Source organism: Sander lucioperca, chromosome 1, assembly GCF_008315115.2.
Source record: "Sander lucioperca isolate FBNREF2018 chromosome 1, SLUC_FBN_1.2, whole genome shotgun sequence".
NCBI lineage: Eukaryota > Metazoa > Chordata > Actinopteri > Perciformes > Percidae > Sander > Sander lucioperca.
In genome coordinates this window covers 29376690-29397247 of record NC_050173.1, presented here as the reverse complement: position 1 = coordinate 29397247, position 20558 = coordinate 29376690, and the positions used below count along the sequence as shown (strand labels likewise).

General features: G+C 41.9%; 1 long non-coding RNA gene across 3 annotated transcripts in view; it reads right to left on the bottom strand.

The window, feature by feature from the left end:
• Nucleotides 1–20558, bottom strand: part of LOC116052330 — an 85932-nt gene that overhangs the window by 53815 nt on the left and 11559 nt on the right. The window contains exon 2 of one of the 3 annotated variants that reach the window (XR_004898793.1): nt 20025–20090. The exons of the other annotated variants lie outside the window; for them this stretch is intronic. This is a non-coding gene — a long non-coding RNA (uncharacterized LOC116052330). The remainder of the gene's footprint in view (nt 1–20024; nt 20091–20558) is intronic. 3 annotated transcript variants of the gene reach the window in all.

The following is a 20558-nucleotide window of genomic DNA, read 5'->3' as shown; positions in this document are numbered from 1 at the left end:
CAGACTGTTACAGTAGATGGAAAATTACAGGCTGGAAGACAGTGAGTGACACATGAACAGAGGCAGAGGGGCAGGGGGTGGGCCGTGCCATCCAAACATGCCCATGCCCTTAAAAAGCCATGGCAACATCCCCCCCCCCACCCCCAATCCAATCCCCATCAACCCCTCCCACCCTCCATTTGCCACATTCCATTTCAACAAAACTGCCATATTAATCATGTGTGCTCACTTCAAATCCAGCTTCAGTGTTTAGTTTTTTTTTTAAACGCTCTGTTCAAAGTTCCAATTTTTCAGAAACAATCGTTAAAATGACAACAAATGACAACCAATTTACCTCAGCGAGGGGCAGCATGTCCACTACAGTGAATGCAAACCACTAAAATATCAAATTGATGTCCTCTTCCCCCCAAAACCGATAAGTAGGGCATGGGGAGAGTGGGCCACTAAAGACCGGGTCATTATTGATTTGACAAGTGAGTGAATAATTCATCTCTAGTGGCAGGCATCAGCTGGGACGGCCGTTTCTCGACTACTACTGTTACTATGAGAGATGTATCCCAAATCTGACCTTTCCTCCATTTCTCCCACCAGTCTGTTATGTAGTCTAGCACTCTGATACTGTACATCCCGTGCCCCACCTCTGTCGGCCTTACTCACTCTATGGGAACTCCTCTTATGGTCTCTGGTAATCATTCCAAATGTTCCATTCAATCCCAGATTTTGTATGATTTCCTCAGCCAAGTGCTGCTTAATTTACGATCATTTCCAGCTTCCCTGTAGCTCTTGGCCAGCGGGACACAAGGACAGCTTTATGCATGGGTGTAATTCACACACTCATTGGCACCGGCCCCAGCAACTGCCTGCTATACAGAAATACTGATTTACACACTACCTCAGCAATAGAAGATACAAGAAAACAGATAGTTTTGATTGGCTGAGTCATGTTTGAAGCTGTTGCCTGCCAACACAGATGTGACTGCTAAGCTGTTAATGTAAATCAGACATCCCCATTTGTGCCAGTACTATACTGCTTGGCACATGAATAACTGCTAGTTAGTCAGCCGTTACGACATGCACAGTAGTGCAAATCTGCTATAAGTCAATCTTGTTAGTGCTAACAAAAACACAAGGGAGATGAAAAACAGCCCTTGTGGTGGTAACCTCACTGAAAGGTCGTAGGCTGATTCTAGGATTTAAGTCACCAATGCCCAATGACCATCTGAGACTAACAAATCACTGGCCCAGCCATGACTTCAGTTCTTCTTGATTTCTTTAAACAAGTATCACTCAAACACAGGCATTGGTTTTATTCATACAGTGGCAGTCTCAGGTTATTCCAGTAAAATCTGAATGGCATCAATTCTTTGCACACACGCACCGTGTGAGAAAATGACTATGAGCTGAGCAACCCTGAACCTATCCACATCTGTACACAATAAAAAAGAGCTCCTGCAATTTCTTCTACAATAAAGGAACCGTCGTGCTCTTGAATAGAGCTCTCGGGGTGTGTTGAGCGCAGAAAGGCAGAGTTAGTTTCAATCTTTACGCGGACTACCTGCTGAGTTACCAGATCCCCAGCGAGTGTGAAGTCAAGCAGACTGCTTCTGACTCACGTTGCCTGCCACCACCTCCACGCTGCATCATGATTTATTCCCTGACAGCAAGACATTGGGACTGTAAGATTAAGACACGTTCTGCAAGATGCCTGACATTGATCACCTGGTGGAGAAAAACATGTAAGACAAGCAATTAAGCGTGCACACACACACACACACACACACAGCTTGAGTTATATCCCCTCACCCTTTTGTTTTATTTATCTATCTAAATTACGTTATCTTTATTTGCCTTTTTTATGCAGCAGAGAATGAAAGCATCTGCTTGTGCTTATTCAGATTTAGCTACATTTATCCGTGTAGAGTACTGTATATGCACACACCAGCATGCACACACAGCCTGCATGTCAGTAGGTCAAGGCACCATAAAGAGTATCAGAGCAGGCTAAAAGATGAGTTATGTGCTTGAGCTGTCTGTGACCTTTGCCGTTTGTCCATATGATATCACTCAGAGAAGAGGAAACCGTGGGACGCCTCAGTCCCAGTCCTGCAACTTTGGACCTGCATACTAGAAACACACTATCTGCATTTTGGGAGCACATGCAGACAGTATAGTCTAAGGAGTTTAGACTATCTCAAGGAGTATAGTTCTCATTTCTTTTGCCATAAAGGCTATTAGAGAGCAGATGTGTGGCTTTTTTTCTGTCTTTCTTCCTTCTATCTACGTCTCCCTGCTCAATTACACACACACACACACACACACACACACACACACACACACACACACACCTCCAAGTTTCCATTCATGCTTCTCATTATCGCGGCATGTTGGTATTTTATGAGGTCGTGTAAACCGCTGAATTACTGCACTTTAAAATGCATCCTGACAATATTATGCGACCATGTTGATGGAAAGGCCTTTCATTGCTGGAGCGAGGACCTAAAATGGTGGACGACAAAAGAGCATGACTTGTTAATTATTTTTAACTGCCGGATAAAAATGATTATTAAGTAAGGCAGGATACACAAATGGCTGAGGCCACATCATAAAGTGACCTCCCGTCTTTGGAGAAAAACTAACTTCAGTTTTAGTAGTTTTTCTTGTTTGTTTAGAGAGAAGCAAAACAAATATATTAGGGCTTCAAGAATGCACACCAGATTTTTCAATCTTGTGTCCATTATTAGATCATAAAATGAAGGAGAAAAAATGGTATATGAAATGGTAATGAAAAATGCATTACATTGAGTTGATATAATTTCTTTCAATTTATTCTGACATGTTATTAATTACAGCAATAAGTGAAATTATTCATCCCAATTGTCTTTTTAATTTAATAGACAAGCATTTAATTGATGTTGAGTGATTCTCTTATTCAGACCCACACAAAGTGCTTCCAAGAAATATACGCGTGTGTGTGTGTGTGTGTGTGTGTGTGTGTGTGTGTGTGTGTGTGTGTGTGTGTGTGTGTGTGTGTGTGTGTGTGTGTGTGCGTGCGTGCGTGCTCCAACCACTGCCAGAACAGTTTTCATGCTACTGATTTTTTGTCTTGCATAAATGCACACTGATCAAAAGACATTTCTACAAATAGTCAAAAAACATTAACTCTGACCATTTTCACCTCTTTAAAAATGCAGATATTCATTAACATCTACCACATTACTGTTCACTAACAAACTGTGTCTCACTCACTCACCCTCCAGTACATGTATAATGCTCATATGCTTTATTTGACCAGTGCTATCATCAAAGCCGATTCCAATCTCTTTAGTATGCCCTGGGGTTCTCGTGTGTGTGTGTGTGTGTGTGTGTGTGTGTGTGTGTGTGTGTGTGGGGGTGCACACAAATGTGCGTTTGTCAATGTGTATGTTTGTATGCGCACATTTACATTCCTGCTTGCAGTGCATGCATGTGCACAAGTGTGTGCACATATGTTCCGTGAGCGTCTCTCAGACAGCCACAGTGGCAGTGTAGCTGAGGCAGGAGCAAGCTGTTGGTCGGCAGAGTGGTGACAATAAAAGGTGGCAGACCAGTCAAAACAAGCCCTGTTCTTCCAGGCAGGGCCAAAGTGCTGCTGAAGAGGTTCTTTTGAGGCACCCTAAATGTGGTAAAGTGATCTCCTCCTCAATTGGGACACTCCAAGAGGCCATCCCTGACAACCAGAGCAAAGCAAACTCCCTCCCCTCTCCCTCAGCCTTGTCACTTTCCATCTAACCCCCTTGGCCTGGATATCCCCCAACATGGCGGACTTCTACGTCTATAGAGAGAAAAAATATACTTTTATCAACATTAAATGTTAGACAAGTACTTATCTTTATCTGTATCTATGTAACATCACCCTGTTTGTTTATGTATCCATTTGGAAACAACACTTGTATTCTTTCAAAATAAGTTGATTGTCTTTTGTTGAGATATTCTGAATGCAGCTGAATTTATTTTTGGCTGATTGACAACACCTTTCTCTCACCTTTATATCTGCCATTGCTCTCAATATCTTAGCAGCTATTTCCCCTGTGTTATTTATCATAATGTAGTGGGGATGTGGCCTAGGTTCCGAAAGAGCCAGACAGTGCTCAGAATACGACAGCAGACCCCAGTTGGCGTTCTGACAATTTGGCCGACAATACCAGCAGACTTAGCACTCACTTTTTACAAGGCTGCCTCAAATTGCTTCTCTATTTCTCTCTCTGCGGCACTCGCAAAAAAAGAGAGTGGCAAATTGAACCTGAACTTTATTGGAGGCTGTAGCCAGATATTGTCGGTAATAAGTATGGTTGCCCTGATCCAAATAAATAATCACCATCAAAGGGAATCGTCTGAAACACAGATTTGACCATTCTGGCTAACTCTCCGTAATGCTTGCAAAGAGGAATGGAACTTTGGGCTCAACTTAAATGAAAAGGGGGTTTCTTTTCTTCTTCTCACCCTATTCTAACTCTTCCTTTTTCCTCTCTTTACTTCTTCTTCTTGTCTGTTGAAACATGTGGTCAGCTGTTATGCTTCCATGTGGTCAGATGATCAAAGCTGGGGAGCAGCAGTAATTGTCCCCCGCTGAAGCCCTGCCCCGGCTGGGATCAGGATCCCAGCAGGTGGGGGGGACAGCCATGAGAACGGAGGGAGAGGGTGGAGGAACGCAAGAGGCCCTGCCTGGCAGAAATAAAGACTTCCTAAGGGCTGCTCTCTGACAACAGAGCCCCAAAGGGAGAGTGAAAAATGAAGCCTCCACACATTCAGAGGGGTTTTCACTCAGGGAAAGGGGCCGCCATCGGGGTTAACATTAGAGAGAGAGGGCAAGATGGAAAGCATAAGAGAATAGGATTATAATATTTGCTCAGAGCGAAGAGGAACAATTGTGCGCCCATTTCACAGTGTCCTTAGAACTGAGCCTGTGTCGAATCCAAGAAGGGATTTTTTTTCTTTCTTTTTGATAGTTCATGAAATATGGATGCTGTTTATTTCACCTGCTAACCCTGACTTCTCCAGTCAAACACCTTCCACTGGCAAACATTATCACTGGCAAAAAAAAGAAGAAAAACTACAGAAATAATCCTGGCAGCCTTTCTTGTAGAACACACAAATACACAAGCCACTGACATAGACGTAAACACAAGAAGTCCACTCTTTCCCCTCACAAGCAAGCCAACAAACACATTATTACCATACACAAACAAAAACACACACACTGAGGAGGGGGAAAGACCACGCATACCTCGCCTGTCAGTGTTTACCTGAAGACCAGAGGGAGCTGTGAAAGCTCACAAGTCGGGCTACTTTGCATGTACGTGGGAGCCCGCAAAACACTTCTCACTGCTGTCCGTCATTTTGATTGCCCAGCACGACTCCTCCGCCCCAAACCTCCCAACACCCCCACCTCGCTCCCCACTGGCCAGATGGCTTTTTTTTTTAACTGTCTGTGGGCTCTTGCACCTCTGCTCTACCACACTAAATCCCAGAGATGGCTGGGTGGAGTGGAGGGTTTGGGAGCTCTGCTTGGACAAATGGTTCGGAGGTAGCAGAGCAAATAAAACGGATTAAGAGGAGTCTTTTCACAGATACTTCAAAACTATTTTGGCGCTGAGCCATGGACCCCCCTCAATACTCCTCCTCGATAGGAGGAAAAATCAGACACCCACAAAGAAATTTTCAGAGCATACAGACCTTGTCTTTGGGGGATCTCAGATGAAACGATTGTGCATGTGCTGCATTATATGTAGATCAGAAATACTATACAGCAATCTATTCAGAACTATATATGAAGCTATAACAGAGGTCCCTATAATTTTTTGTATGTGCATTATTGCTGCAGCCCTTCAAAAGAGAGGATTTCTAAATATTGTATTAATCTAACACCGAGTCAGAATAAAGAATCTTGTACGCTGGATGCTATTGCATTTGCTAGTGCTCCAGAATTGAATAAAATATTACGACCATGGCATAATGCAACAGCAGAAGACCCTCAGCCTCATAACTCAGCCCATTATTCCTCTTCCATTTTGCATTATGGTAAGAATGATGGTATTTATTTTCTGACTAAGTGTTTTTATGCCCTTTGAGTAGAAATATAAAGCCACTGATGATGGAAAAAAGTAAATGCACATGTCTACAGAGCAGAATGACTCACGTGAATGCACGTCCATATATAAAGACTGTCCTTTCCATAACAGCACCCTGTTAAAGCTGCCTGATATTGATTGAATGCTTTCAATTTTCTCACTGGAGTTTAAACCATTTTTATCCTTAAATTACAGTAACTTTAAAGCATACTTTAAACCATTTGAACTATAAAGTGCAATACAACCACAGTCAGAAGACAGTTCATCAATAGAAAGTAATATGAAGGAAATCCAAATGTCACCTCTTGGCTCTATCCAGCCAAAGGTTAGATTCTTGACTCCCTGCTGTCTCCTGTCATTAGGTTGCTTGGCAACGGGCTACAAGCTATAATTAGCTTAGCAAAATTAAGATTTCCATTTTGTTAACACAAAAACGCTTATCTGAAAAGTGTCACATGTTCACTGAAAGAGATTCCAAAGGCATGCATTGAAATATGCAAGAATATATTTTTTTTGAAGACTTGGCATGCTACAACTGTCGCTACTGAGTGAGATGTACAAGTGCAGCTGTTGTAGCATACTTAATGAAAAATCATAAGATGGGGCATGATATCACCCTGTGAGCATCTGTCAAGTGTTATTCTCATATGTTCGTATAGCATACTAATTTTAAAATAACAGTCCCTCCATCCCTTCATCCTCTTCCTTATGCCTGCATACCTGCTGCAAGGAAAATCCCTCGAGGAGCAATAAACCGTTTATTTCTCCATACACTTCTTGTATGCATCCACTCACACTTTTATAAAGTCACAGGCCAGAAGTTGGGTGCTTTTGTTCAATGTGCCTTAAAGCACTGATTTCAATCAATTCTCGCTCTGTCAGCCCTGCAAGTAAACAAAGCAGAAACGTTAACACCATCAATGCCGAGCCACTGAACTGCACTTAACCTTGCTTCCTGGCTATGGTATAGCCAGCACATCAACCCTTCGTCTATAATCTATCCCTCCATCATTTCATCCATCAACGTACCAATACATCCCACAACCAACACCCATCCGCCAGACTTCTAGTTATGACTTAAAGCAGAGGGCCGCGACACCGGCTCCTGCTGACGTGTTACCAGGCATCAACGACAGGGTCACCAGGATCACTCAATTAGCAGGGGTGACAAAAGACCCAGCAGGATCCAGCCCAGCAGCCCCCCAACCTTGACAGAACATCAGCCACCACAAGCAGGGGCCTGCCTGCTGCCACCAACCTGTGTCTATGTGTTGTTAGTTATCATAGATGTGTAACTAATACCAGAGCTTTTCTATTAAAGGCTACTGTACATTGATGTTTTGTGTCATTATTCAATCTTGAAGATGTCTCCTTTATGAATAATCCATCCAGTCAACTCCATAAACACCATTTAGATCATCGTAAGGAAAAAAGGCTCAATTAAAATCCTGAAAAATGCAATTATCTTAGATTTAGCAGCTTTTAAATTATTCATTTATTGTATAGTGTGGAGTTTAACAAAAATGTATAAATCCAAAAACTGGATGTTTCGTGTGGCTTTTATCATTGGATTCAAGTTTGCTTGGTTGTTATGGAGATGGTATAGTAGGGCAACAATGCCTCCTAAAAAAATACATTTATATAGTACTTGCTTGTTTTGCCAAATATGATTTTGAGGCAAATGTAACTGCTTCTATTATGTTCAGTTCAAAAACAAATTCCAGTGGATAAAAGCTATGTTCCAGAGACCAGGGTTGGTAACCTGAGTTCTGCATGTTGTTAGGTTTAGGCAACAAAAGCATTTTGGTTAAGGTTAAGGAAAGATTGTAGTTTCAGTTAGGAAGTTACAACAACGTCAACAAGTCCTGCCTCGTATTTCAAGGCTTTTTCAATATTTAACCAAGACCACAATTTTACACAAAAAGTGCTCAATGAGTGCCTCAAGAATCCCATCAAAAACAGGTGAAACTAGAATATCATGCAAAAGTTCATCTATTTCAGTAATTCAACTTAAAAGGTGAAACTAATATATTATTATAGACTCATTACATGCAAAGCGAGATATTTCAAGCCTTTATTTGTTATAATTTTGATAATTATGGCTTACAGCTTATGGAAACCCCAAATTCAAAATCTCAGACAATTACATGAAATCAATAAAAAAAGAAAAAACGTTTTTAAATACAGAAATGTCGACTCTCTGAAAAGTATAATCATGCATATGTATGGGCCCCTTTTGCATGAATTACTGCCTTAATGCGGCGTGGCATGGATGCTATCAGCCTGTGGCACTGCTGAGGTGTTATGGAAGACCAGGATGCTTCGGTAGCGGCCTTCAGCTCTTCTGCATTGTTCGGTCTCATGTCATGTCTCTCTGTTTTGGTACTTTTGGCAGTGTGGCATGTGCCAAGTCCTGCTGGAAAATGAAGTCAGCATCTCCATAAAGCATGAAGTGCTCTAAAATGTCCTGGTAGACGGCTGCGATGACTCTGGACCTAATAAAGCACAGTGGACCAACACCAGCAGATGACATGGCTCCCCAAATCAACACAGACTGTGCAAACTTCACACTGGACTTCAAGCATCTTGGATTGTGTGCCTCTCCATTCTTCCTCCACACTCTGGGACCTTGGTTTCCAAATGAGATGCAAAATTTGCTCTCATCTGAAAAGAGGACATTGGACCAGTGAGCAACAGACCAGTTATTTTTTTCTTCAGCCCAGGTAAGACGCTTCTGACGTTGTTTGTTGTTCAGGAGCGGCTTGACAAGCCCATGTCCAGGATCCATCTGTGTGTGGTGGCTCTTGATGCAGTAACTCCAGCCTCAGTCCACTCCTTGTGAAGCTCCCCCAAACTTTTGAATGGCCTTTTCCTGACAATCCTCTCCAGGCTGTGATCATCCCTGCTGCTTGTGCACCTTTTTCTTCCACACTTTTCCCTTCCACTTAACTTTCCATTAATGTGTTTTGATACAGCACTTTGAGAACATCCAACTTCTTTTGCAATTACCTTTTGAGGCTTTCTCTCCTTGTGGAGGGTGTGAATGATGGTTTTCTGCACAACTGTCAGGTCAGCAGTCTTCCCCATGATTGTGAATTCTACTGAACCAGACAGAGACCATTTAAAGGCTCAGGAACCTTTTGCAGGTGATTTGGATTAATTAGCTGATTAGAGTGTGACACTTTGATCCTACAATATTGAACCTTTTCACAATATTCTAATTTTCTGAGATTTTGAATTTGGGGTTTTCATAAGCTGTAAGCCATAATCATCAAAATTATAATAAATAAAGGCTTGAAATATCTCGCTTTGCATGTAATGAGTCTATAATAATATATTAGTTTCACCTTTTAAGTTGAATTACTGAAATAAATTAACTTGGGTTGGGAACCGGAGGGTCGCTGGTTCAAGTCCCAGTATGGACCAAGGTACAGAATGTGGATTGGTAGCTGAAAAGATGCCAGTTAACCTCCTGGGCACTGCCAAGGTGCTCTTGAGCAAGACACCGTAGCCCCACCCCCTAACCGCCCAGGGCAGCACTGGCAACCCACTCACTCTGACATCTCTCCATTTGTGCATGAATAGGTCCTCAGCATGTGTGTGTATTTCAGGCCTGTGTGTAGTGATTTCTAACAAACTGAGTGTAAATTGTAATTTTCTCACTGGGGATCAATAAAAAGTTACTAATAAATAAATATCCAATTGCGACCAGAGGAATTTTGGTCGTTGATAACGTAATTGAAAAGAGGTTCCAGACTAACTCGTATTTGCGATTTGGTCTGGTGATGGCAGGCTAATGCAGAACATGTTTGGGATATTTGCTTGACAAATGACAATTTATTCAGAGAAGCTGATTTAAAAAAAACATAATATTGCAGATTATACAGATCATGACCAGGGCATCATATCAGAACTGGGTGACAGTGATTGGCAGAGATTTAATAAAAAGCAAGTGGTGGTACAACATACAGGTCTAATCTTCAAGTGTATACATGTGAATGCAAAATACTGAATGGATTCATCGCAACACACAGATGTGCTCACACTTTTGTGCAGGTATCCGCATGCACATACATACTGTATGTAAGTGTTATTGTGTCTGTTCGTTAGTCTACTTTTTTCTCATCCTCTGTCTGTCAGTCTGTCAGGCCATCTGTGTGTATTTCCCCTTCGTGGCAACCTGCCTGCCTGCATTTCTCTTCCCCCCCTTACTGTCCTATTTGCAGCGAAATGACTCCTGCCTAGATCAGTGTTTGGGATATTCCTTGCAGCAAATAATACACATATCCCTGTGTGTGCTTTTGCGCACTCCCTGTTGAATGGATGCTTTTGAGTTAAGGATGCTGCAAGTTGAAGAGATATTGCAAGAGATAGGTGTCAGCGAGAATGGCAGCATTGTTAATTAAAACATTCCCCTTGATGGGTCTCCACCTCAGCTACGATATCTAGGGCAGTAGTAAAATAAGATGCCTTTGATTGTTGAAGAATATAAACACACTCAAGCACACACTCAAGAGTACTATACTGAAACAGTGGTGGAAATAAAAAGATTTAGAGACTTAAAAAGGAAAACAGCTCTCTTGAGTCTTTCAAAGGCTGTGTGTGTGTGTGTGTGTGGGGGGGGGGGGGGGGGGGGCATGAATCCAATGGAGGGTTTTTGGTGAGGATGATAAGACTAAGCTTTCAGCATGCTTGAAGTTCTTGTATTCAGTGCTTTCCCTCAGTGATCACTGTCACTCCCATCCATTCAGGCAAAATTGATTTTTTTGTGTAGTACATTCAAACCAAACCAGTAATAACAATAATAATAACAACAACAACAACAACAACAACAACAACAACCACCAGGAGTGCAAAGATTTAGGAGTGGCTGCTGCCTGTTGCAAGGCTAAACATATTGTTGACGTCCATCATTTCACCTCTTTCCTGTCATTTTATTTCCTCCTTTACCAAGATGGAGGAAGTAGGAGTTGAAACAGTGAACATGAGTTAGCTGACTGATTGACTGACTGAATAATGAAACAGGGATCATACTGATTATCAAAAGAGAGCATGTGAGCTGCAGGAAAGTTGGTAGAGAGAAGAGGTTTCCACAGGAAAACACTGCATTAAAGTAAACTGCATTTCATCCTTAAACATAATGCATTTCACCTTGTAAATTTGGAAGACAAACAGGTCAAAGCAGCGCAACAGCTGGCCCCACAGTTTACAGACTTCTACAGCTGCTCTCGTTGAGCAGATAAATACACCCAACAGTGATACAGTCAAATAAACCCGCCTCAGTGACCAATGAACTTTATGTCTCCATTCATTGCATTTGCATGGTGCAATCAAAATTCCAAGTTTGTTTTTCTTCTGAGTTCTCCTTCAAGCCCTCATCATACACCAAGCAGGTATCGCAAGTTAACACTTCACTAATGGTTCCCTTTTGGTGCCCATTAACTGCCCAATGATTATCTTTACACTCAAACAAACAGTCACACGTTACCTTGTGTCACCACAGGGCCAACAAACTGGCCAATGAGGGGCTGGTTTGGAGGGTTGAATAAAGTTGGTCACTGAAAAAACTTGATAATCCAAGGACTGATGGTGCGTTCCATTTGTACTCGGAAGTCGGAACTTCTGAGATCCAAGTCGGAAATTTCAAATGGAACGCCCCCAAAGTCGGATTTCCAACTCGGAAAGTCGGACAACCTCATAGTATCCCGGGCAAAGCCGACCTCAAAATCCGGTACTGTCCAACTCCTACAACTCAACATGTTGCTTCGGTGTTTTTAAGCATAAAATATAGTTTAATGCGTTGGTATTAACTGGTATTGCTAACAATGGCTAATCTGGCTAGAGCAAACATTCCGACTTGTTGTACTGGAACGCGATCATCTCAGGTGTGACGTCATTCCCAGCTCCGGTTTCCGACTTCTGAGGTAAATGGAACACAGCATGAAAGTAGCTGCTTTATAGGTCAGGAGGAGTAAAGAATAGAATGGTTGTGCTGTAAACACTAAACTATTAAACCATCAATCAGCTGTCATTCAAGAGGTAGAGATCAACATTAGTCTAAATTGAGCTAAATTGGGAGTCAACAAACTAAGCTTAGCATTAAGACTGGAAGCAACTTACTGAAGTTACAAAATATGCAGCACATCTAAACCTCAATAATTAAAACGTTAGTTTTTTTAAATATGTACACAAACAGAAATATAAAAACAACTAGTTGTGGTTTGAGTTGTGTGCCATAATTATTTCTTGGCAACCACCCGCTGGGCAAAGTGACTCCCTTCTCGCATCACCGCGAGGTCGCCAGGACCCTCTCATCCAACTCTCGGCAAGAAAGCGAATAAGCATATTTCCCAAAATGTTGAATAACTAACACAATTTCATGAAGTTGCTACATTAGATTTGGAAACACTTTGTCCAAGTTATGTTCTGTATAGCTAAAAAAAAAAAAAAAAAAAAACATTTTTATATTTTGTTCCTTAACCAAACTGTTCACCAATCTGTGTAGAAATCTGTTCATAAAACATAGAAAAATAAGAGAGATGAAGATATGACCTCCCTGCTGGAGAGATTTTAAGTTAAAGTGGGGTAAATGTTTAGAAATCCATAATACTCAAGCAGAATGTTTTAGGTTAAATGAACAAGTCAAAGTACAACTGTAACTTTGCTCCTGTAGAGAGGAATGGCAAAGGCAGGGGAGGAGGGTATATGACACCTCTATCTGTTGACTCTACACGTGTGTAGTGTTTAATTAGCTGTAATCCAATTGAGGGATATGGCTTCCTGTTAAGAGAGGTGCAAAGGGTCGAAATAAACAGCTTACAAGACTATTAAACACTAAAGATGCAACCTACAGCCTATAGGAAGACAAATCCCTGACCTTAACACACTGAGCATCAGTCCATTCCTCAGGTGTGACCTGACCTCCGGGAGCTGCTTCATGTTGCTTCAGGCTCTAACTCAGATCTACGAAAGATTTGTCCTCATTATTAAAGCAGATAAAATAGGAAGAGGGACACAGAGAGAGGGTGTAAATTGAAAGGATAAAAGACAAAGGACATGCAGGATCAGGGTAAAGACAATTTTGGTCGTAAAAAAATATCAATTCTTATCTCACTTTTATCATATCTTGCCTGCGGTTTTTTTTAAAAAAGAAAAATGGCCTTTTCACGGGAGATCAAAAAGTATGGCAAGCATGTGTTTCTAACTAGAACCCCAGCGCACGCACAAAACACTGTGTTATTAGGTCATTATGATAGTGATCTCTTTTTCTCATCAAAGCCTCTGTTTCAAAACCACCCATGAGCCAAAGGTGTCAGCTTGTAAAGACTCTCTCCAAAGCTCATCCAATCAGGCTCAAATCATCATCCAAGCCCCCTATCTTGCAGATAAATGAAATTCAGTATATACATGATTTAGAACAATTGGTCTGAGAGGAACAACAGTTGGTTGATGCAGAAGGCATGGGCTTTTTTGAGGAATAAATAAAGCTGAGTGGTCAAAAAAAGACTGATTGGAACATGGCTGAAAACCATGGCAACAGACTAGTAAACAGTTTATGGAAGCCCAGTAGGAAACCGGGTGGTTGGGTAAAGACAGCCTTTTGCTAATCAGTGCATACCAACACCTCCAGCGCCCAAACCTCCATGAATTTCTCAGGAACAGATGTGTCAACTCCTGCCGGCCCCTACGCTGTGCCGCTGCAGGGATTAAGCCAATCAGAACTGTTACTCAAAGAGAATGGTTGCATAAATTACTGTGTGTGGGAATGTATGTGTGCTTCGTGGTGCACAGTATGTTTTAATCTACTCAGATATCTGTCTTTGAGCAAGTGCCACCTGAAGACAAAAAGGTCAAACTTGCACAACATTTCAAAGAACTGTCTAGTGAACTCTAGCATACTTGATGAATTGTCAAACTATAAAATAAACGCTAAATATTACATTAGATTCTTGTAGAAAATTCCACATCATAAATCTTCTTTTCCATCTGACAAATCAGAAGAAGAGCAAATGGATAGGAACATTTGATAGATACTTAAAACTATAAGTTCAATGAAAAATATAAGAAGAAAAAAAGGTATCTTGACCTATCTGCCTATAGCGGGGTGTTGTGTCGTTAAATATAATGTTGCAACTGGCTGTGATCAATAAGCTAGCAGCAGAAAGACCGAAGCAATCTAACAGGATACACTACAGACACAACTCATCTAATCATATTCAAAGTTTCACAGCCTAACACAAACCCTGGGACCAGCACTGAATCAAAGACTATCACTCTCCAACAAACAGGTCGACACAACACAGCACGTGAGCATCCATGGAAGCATGCACATATGTAGATGCCAAACAGACATACACTCACACGCACAGACTCACACACTCCTCCTTGAGAAACTTTTAGCCTCATTCACAGCCTGCTCTTCTCCCAACGTGTATCCCAATGTATAATTTACTCCTATCATTTATCAAAAATAATTATCTGCTGGGGCAACTGGAGAATATTGGCGGTGAAATGACACATCTGAGGTCAAGGGTAAATTATCTTTCAGGGACTGCTCCGCACTCTGTGGGTTGTTGCCAAGCTGCGGTGCTGGATGGTGAGGTGGCGGCGGTGTATGGGATAAAAGGGGAGGAATGGTGGGGGGGCTGCCAGTGCAGATGCCCGCAGACAGACCGCCTTGCCTGAGAGACACGAAAGCTGCCGGAGCCTCAGACAGCTCTCTCCATCACCCCCTCCAACTCCCCCACCCCTCCCGTTGCCATCTGTGAAGCACACACACGCACAAACACATAAAGAAAGACAGAACCACTAACTAAGAGGCCCAGGGACACTTAGCCACGTTAGCAGCCTTACTAAGATCGCTGTGCCAGGTAACTGCTGACGTGCTTTAAAAAGACTAAGAGAGAGTGAGAGTTAGTAAAGAGGGAGGGAGACAGAGCTGCTGAGCCAGATGGTTGGTCTAAGCTAAGCTAAGCGCCAAAGAAGATTGAGATACCAGCCAGGTGAATTCTCTTTTTTTGACAGGTGGGCAGAGAAGAGCCGTCTGGGGTTGACAGTGCTGCCATGTTTTCAATAAGCAGTGCTGCGCGTGTGTGTGTGCGTGTGTCCTACAGTGTGGCAGGAGTAGCTGCACTGATGGTGCGACCATTTTTGTGTGAATATGTATGCGTGTCTGCTATTGTGTCCATATGGGAAGTATGTGTGCGTGTATGGTCACATTTTGTTTATTTTTCAATGCATGTGTGTGTCTTATGTGTGGTAAGCCTTGGTGGTTTAGCCCTGCACTTGCATCAATTACAGCGGATGGTGTTGACAAGTATAATGACAGAGTGAGGACCTCTAATAGGCAGACTGTCACGGAGAGGAGAGTAAGCTACTGTGTTCAGCACTTTTCACGTCTCCTTTTTTTTCTCTCCCCTCTGTGCTATTTTTACTTTCCCCACTCGCCCATTATCAATGAACGCCTTCTGCAACCCAATCCTCCATGGTGGTCTGGGGGTAATTGTTTTAGACACTTAACAGCTAAACTGACCAATTTAAAGCATTTTGAAACAAAAATCAGAGGATTTAAGTTATGTTACACGAAAGGTTAAGCTCAAAGACCTAAAATGATAAACGTTTAATGTACTTCTTTGAGCTGTCGACACTGAGACCTGAACGATTCCCCAAACAGTTTGGTCTTTTAAATGTAGATGTAGAAAATGTATTGCAAAGTAAACAAAGTCTATTGCTTTATTGTATTCTGTCACGTTTCCAGGAGGGTGTCTTTTCTCACTCATCTCCTCCAAGTCACCGGTGCCTGCCCTTTCTCCAGCATCCTTTACTCCTTCTGTCTCCATCTCTGTCCACTGAGTTAACATGAGATTATTTGGTAAAGTACTGCATGCTGTCCATATTTGTTGATATTTGACCAGCATTGGGTCCTCGATCCTTTCTTATTTACCTTCATGCCTCGGCCGCTGTCATCTATCTCTTCTCTTAACTTTTGCCTGATTACAACAAAGTGAAAAGTCCCCAAACGTAGGCCACCTGACAACACCTGAGGCAAGGAAGGTAAACCGAACACTCATGCATGGAAAGGAACTGCCCCCTTCAGGTCCAATCAATCACCCAATTACCCAGAGGCTATATATACTGCCTCCCTTTGTTCCTTCTTTTGAGGTGATTTCCTTATAGTTGTTTTGATTGTGAAAAACACAAAGACAGAAACAGAGGCAAGCAAAGAACTTGAATAGCAATCTGCCTACTGAAATAAATGCTCTGCTTTAACTGCCAACCTGCTGACTGCGTCTCATTCATGCTGACATCAATTGAGTCAACTGATGTCAACTTTCCAGTGTTTCCCTACATTCCATAATGAGCAGCATTTGGTTACTATAAAAAACTTCCATATAAATATAGCTATGGAATCAGCTACTAATTTACACTCTTTCAGCTCACCCTCATTTGTGGTTATCTAAAGAAAATCCTAATGTCCCTGTTCCCCTCCGGGGTTATTGTTATGACTATAAACACAAGTCAAACTGCCAAAGTGTGAATATTGTGGGTCGTGGCTAGACCGGATGGACATAGCCAGTGGTGTGGCTATGACCTGTCCTCTGGAGGACATAGCCACACCACCGCCACTCCGTGGTTTGTTATTGGGATGATTATCACAGAAGCCTGGCTGAATACACTCCCCGGACGGCAGCTAGATTCAATTCAAGATTCAAAATCCTTTATTAATCCCACAATGGGGAAATTCACACTGTTTCAGCAGCAAGGGATCAGAGGAAAGTAGAGGACACACGTTAACACACAACAATAATAAATATTAAATAGAGTAAATATTAAAATAGTAACATTTATTTACAGTAATTGCACAGTAACTAGTAAATAGTAAAAAGTAAAAGTAAAATGTATTTACAGTAACTGCAAAGTCACATGTTTTATTGTATGTCTTATGTTTTATCAGTCCTGGTGTGTGTATTTTGTCCATGTGGTCTAGTGAGAGCAGTGCTGATTGTAGAGTCTGACAGCAGCAGGCAGGAAAGACCTGCGGTACCTCTCCGTGACGCAGCGCGGGTGCAGCAGCCTGTCACTGAAGGAGCTGTTCAGTGCTGACAGAGTGTCCTGCACTAGCAGCTAACGGCTAACGGCTATCAGCTAGCAGGGCAAGTTAGCTACCGGCAGGATCGAGACAGGGACCAGGGTATGTGAATTTAAACAATGTCTGAGTTGAAAACACATCTTGTTGACACGTAAGGGGCCTGTTCATGTGGCACAGACATATTAATTGCATTTTGTGTCTGTTAAGAGGCACAAAGGCACTCTAAAACTTGCCCCGACAACTGCCGTTTTAGCTCAGGGGACGCTTGTACATGTAGCTGCAGCTTCTCTGTGTTGCCTGCACTGATTCGGGTCGGGGTTCTTTCTATCGAAAGTACTATAGCGTAGCTATAGCGATCAAGATTAACGTAAATATTGGCCAGAATTCTCCTTTAAGCCAGACTAGTAGAGTATAGACCCCCCCCCCCCCCACCTCACTTCGCTGTTCAGCTTTCGAATATTACAAAAATAAGGTCACTGATTATGTTACCTATGACGATTCTCTCTCATTTGAACCCAGATTTGGAACGTCAATGTATTCTCATTAAATGCGTCAGTACATTATCAGGGTTCACCGGTGCGCTGGAAATTATTGTTGATTGGTGCCAAATTTGATGCACATTATAAGAGCATAAAAATAGTCTAAACCAATACATTATTGGGGGGTCCTTGTACGCCCCAGACGTAGACTGGAGAGGCTCTGTGTATACAGATTGTGGATTTGGGTTTTAAAGTGCTCATATTATTCTTTTTGGCTTTTCCCCTTTCCTTTATTGTGTTATATAGCTTTTTTTGTGCACGTTATAGGTTTACAAAGTGAAAAAGCACAAAGTCCACCCCAAAGGGACTTACCATCTCCAACAGAAAACACTGTTCACAAACTGCTCTAAACAGCTCTATTATAGTCCAGCCTTTACTTCCGTGATGAACATGCGTCACTTTGTAACACACGTTATAATGCTCGCCTACCTACTAGCATGGCACTCCCTCATGCTCTTGAACTGACTAGCTAGCAGTACTTACTGCGCATGTGCGACTCACAACAAAGATGGAATAGAAGTGAGATGCCTCACTCTGTAGCTAAAACAGAGAGCTCAACACACAGGGTGAAAAGAGGAACTGCAGCAATGTGCAGTACAACAAAAATATGGTGTTTTCTGAAAATTAACCACATAAACCTATTCTGGTACAACCTCTAAATACAATTATGAACCTGAAAATGAGCATAATATGAGCACTTTAATAATTTCACTTTATGTTCACACTGATGTTGGATTTCTTTGATGGTGGCAAAGGTAAAATAGAATTTAAGTTGGTAAAAGTATTCCTGCACTTTGATATATTATTCAGTCAAAGGAGCCATGACAACTGTGACAAAACAAAAACAGTAAACATGGGTTAGCTTTTATCACAATTTTCTGAGATTGGGACAAAGCTGAAGTTACTGTGTAACCCTTGACCCTTGATCAATTCCAGATTTCAATCTGACTAAAATCCTGCATGAGTGAATCTTATGTCATCTTATTGTACACATGATGATGAAAATTTGAGTTAGGATGGCTTGCTTTGTGCTAAATGAGCTCACAAACTCTGCAATAAATCTTGTAGTAATTGTCCTTCAACATAAGGAATAGGATTTCAATACATTTTGATTGTTCAAAAATGTATTTAAGAGCATTTTTAATCGTCTAACAGTGGGTAGCTACTACATTGATCTAAGGATGCTGAGGCAAATCTGCCGTAATAATTAATGATTAGTCCGGGAAAGGCAAATGCATTCCGTGATCACTTCGGTGAACGCAGACAGTGCACATTTGTTCATACAAGATAAAAGTGCTCTGCACAGATGAGCTGTGTAGACACACAAACTCGCACACCGACACACATTTGTGTGCACACAGTTTCATGGGCTCTAATCTGCAATGCATTCAATATGTGGAGCTATTGGCCAGTGCTGTGGTAGGCAAAGCTACATGGCACACAGAAACCTGCACGCTAGTCACCATACATGTATCCAATCAGGATCTCGCCTGGCTCCCATGCCAGTAGGGCCAATCAGATGCCCCAGATGCAGCCCACCCCCCAACCCCCTGCGGAAACACATGCATATCTACAGTGAACACACATGCACACACATCAATCCAGCTGTGATTCTTGGACATAATCCAAGTTGCCTGCAAGGTGGCATCTGTGTGTGTGTGTGTGTGTGTGTGTGTGTGTGTGTGTGTGTGTGTGTGTGTGTGTGTGAGAAAGAGATGATCTTCTATCATAAAACAGGAGAATCATATCAGCAATCATTGTTGCCCACATTCAAAACAGAGAGGAGCTGAACACTGAAAGAGCACAGGTCACTTTGCAAGATGGTAGAACAATACACATCCAAGTGAGAATTAGAGAACAAGAGAGAGACAGTGAGCGAGGGAGAGAAAACGTTACTGAGAGCAAAAGAATAAAACAGGCAGTCATTGAATCATTCTCACACAGAGAGCTTTGGCCCAGATCAGCCAGAGAGATAAAGGATAAGGATTACACTGGCTGAAAAGACTTGGAAGTATCCTGAGTCTCCTCTGACTGTCTGCCACTTCTACAAAGTCACCTCTGACAATGGAACTGTGTTAGCAGAGTGATAGCTCAAAAACATTTGGGAAGTACGCTGTAGTGATCTGGAGGTCGTTCAAATGTCACAAATCAAACATGAAGATATGTATGTTACAGAATAGGCAAATGAGCAGTGTTTGTGGGGTTGACTAAGCGTGTCCATGATGAAATGTGGAAAACTGGAATAATTTGCCCATGATGTGGTCGGTTTACCGGGCGGAAAGGACTCACCTGTGGTACAGAGGGCCGGTTTGATGCTATCCAGAACTATACGTGCCGCAGGGAGACAATCTGTGTCTGTTAGGGTTAAAGACAAACAACAATTTAAGTTAGTTTCACCTTAAAGGGATTATTTTACAGCTTGGGTCTTATTTGCATGGCTTTGGTCGTCCTTTATATCAGTTAGGGTAACTTTGGATTTATCAAAGTAATTGCTGAGATTTGGAAATAAAGCAACTTTGCTACAACAGTTTCACAGGGCAAGAACGATCAGACTGGTTGTAATCAAGACTACAGTTTAGCAAGCCCATTTAGAACACTTATTTTAAGGAAAATCCAAAAGCACTCATAAAATGTCACTAACAATCCATTATTGCACAGGAAGCCGTGTTTGCTGTTGAACTGGGAAGTAGGTCTGTAAACTGGGGTGGACAGTTTTAACTTTGTTCGGTCTTCTAAATAAATTTGGCTAATCTGGTTGTTTGTTTAAAAGATAACAGAGTATGGGTGTCTTGGGGCTATTACCAGTATGAATGATGGCCACAG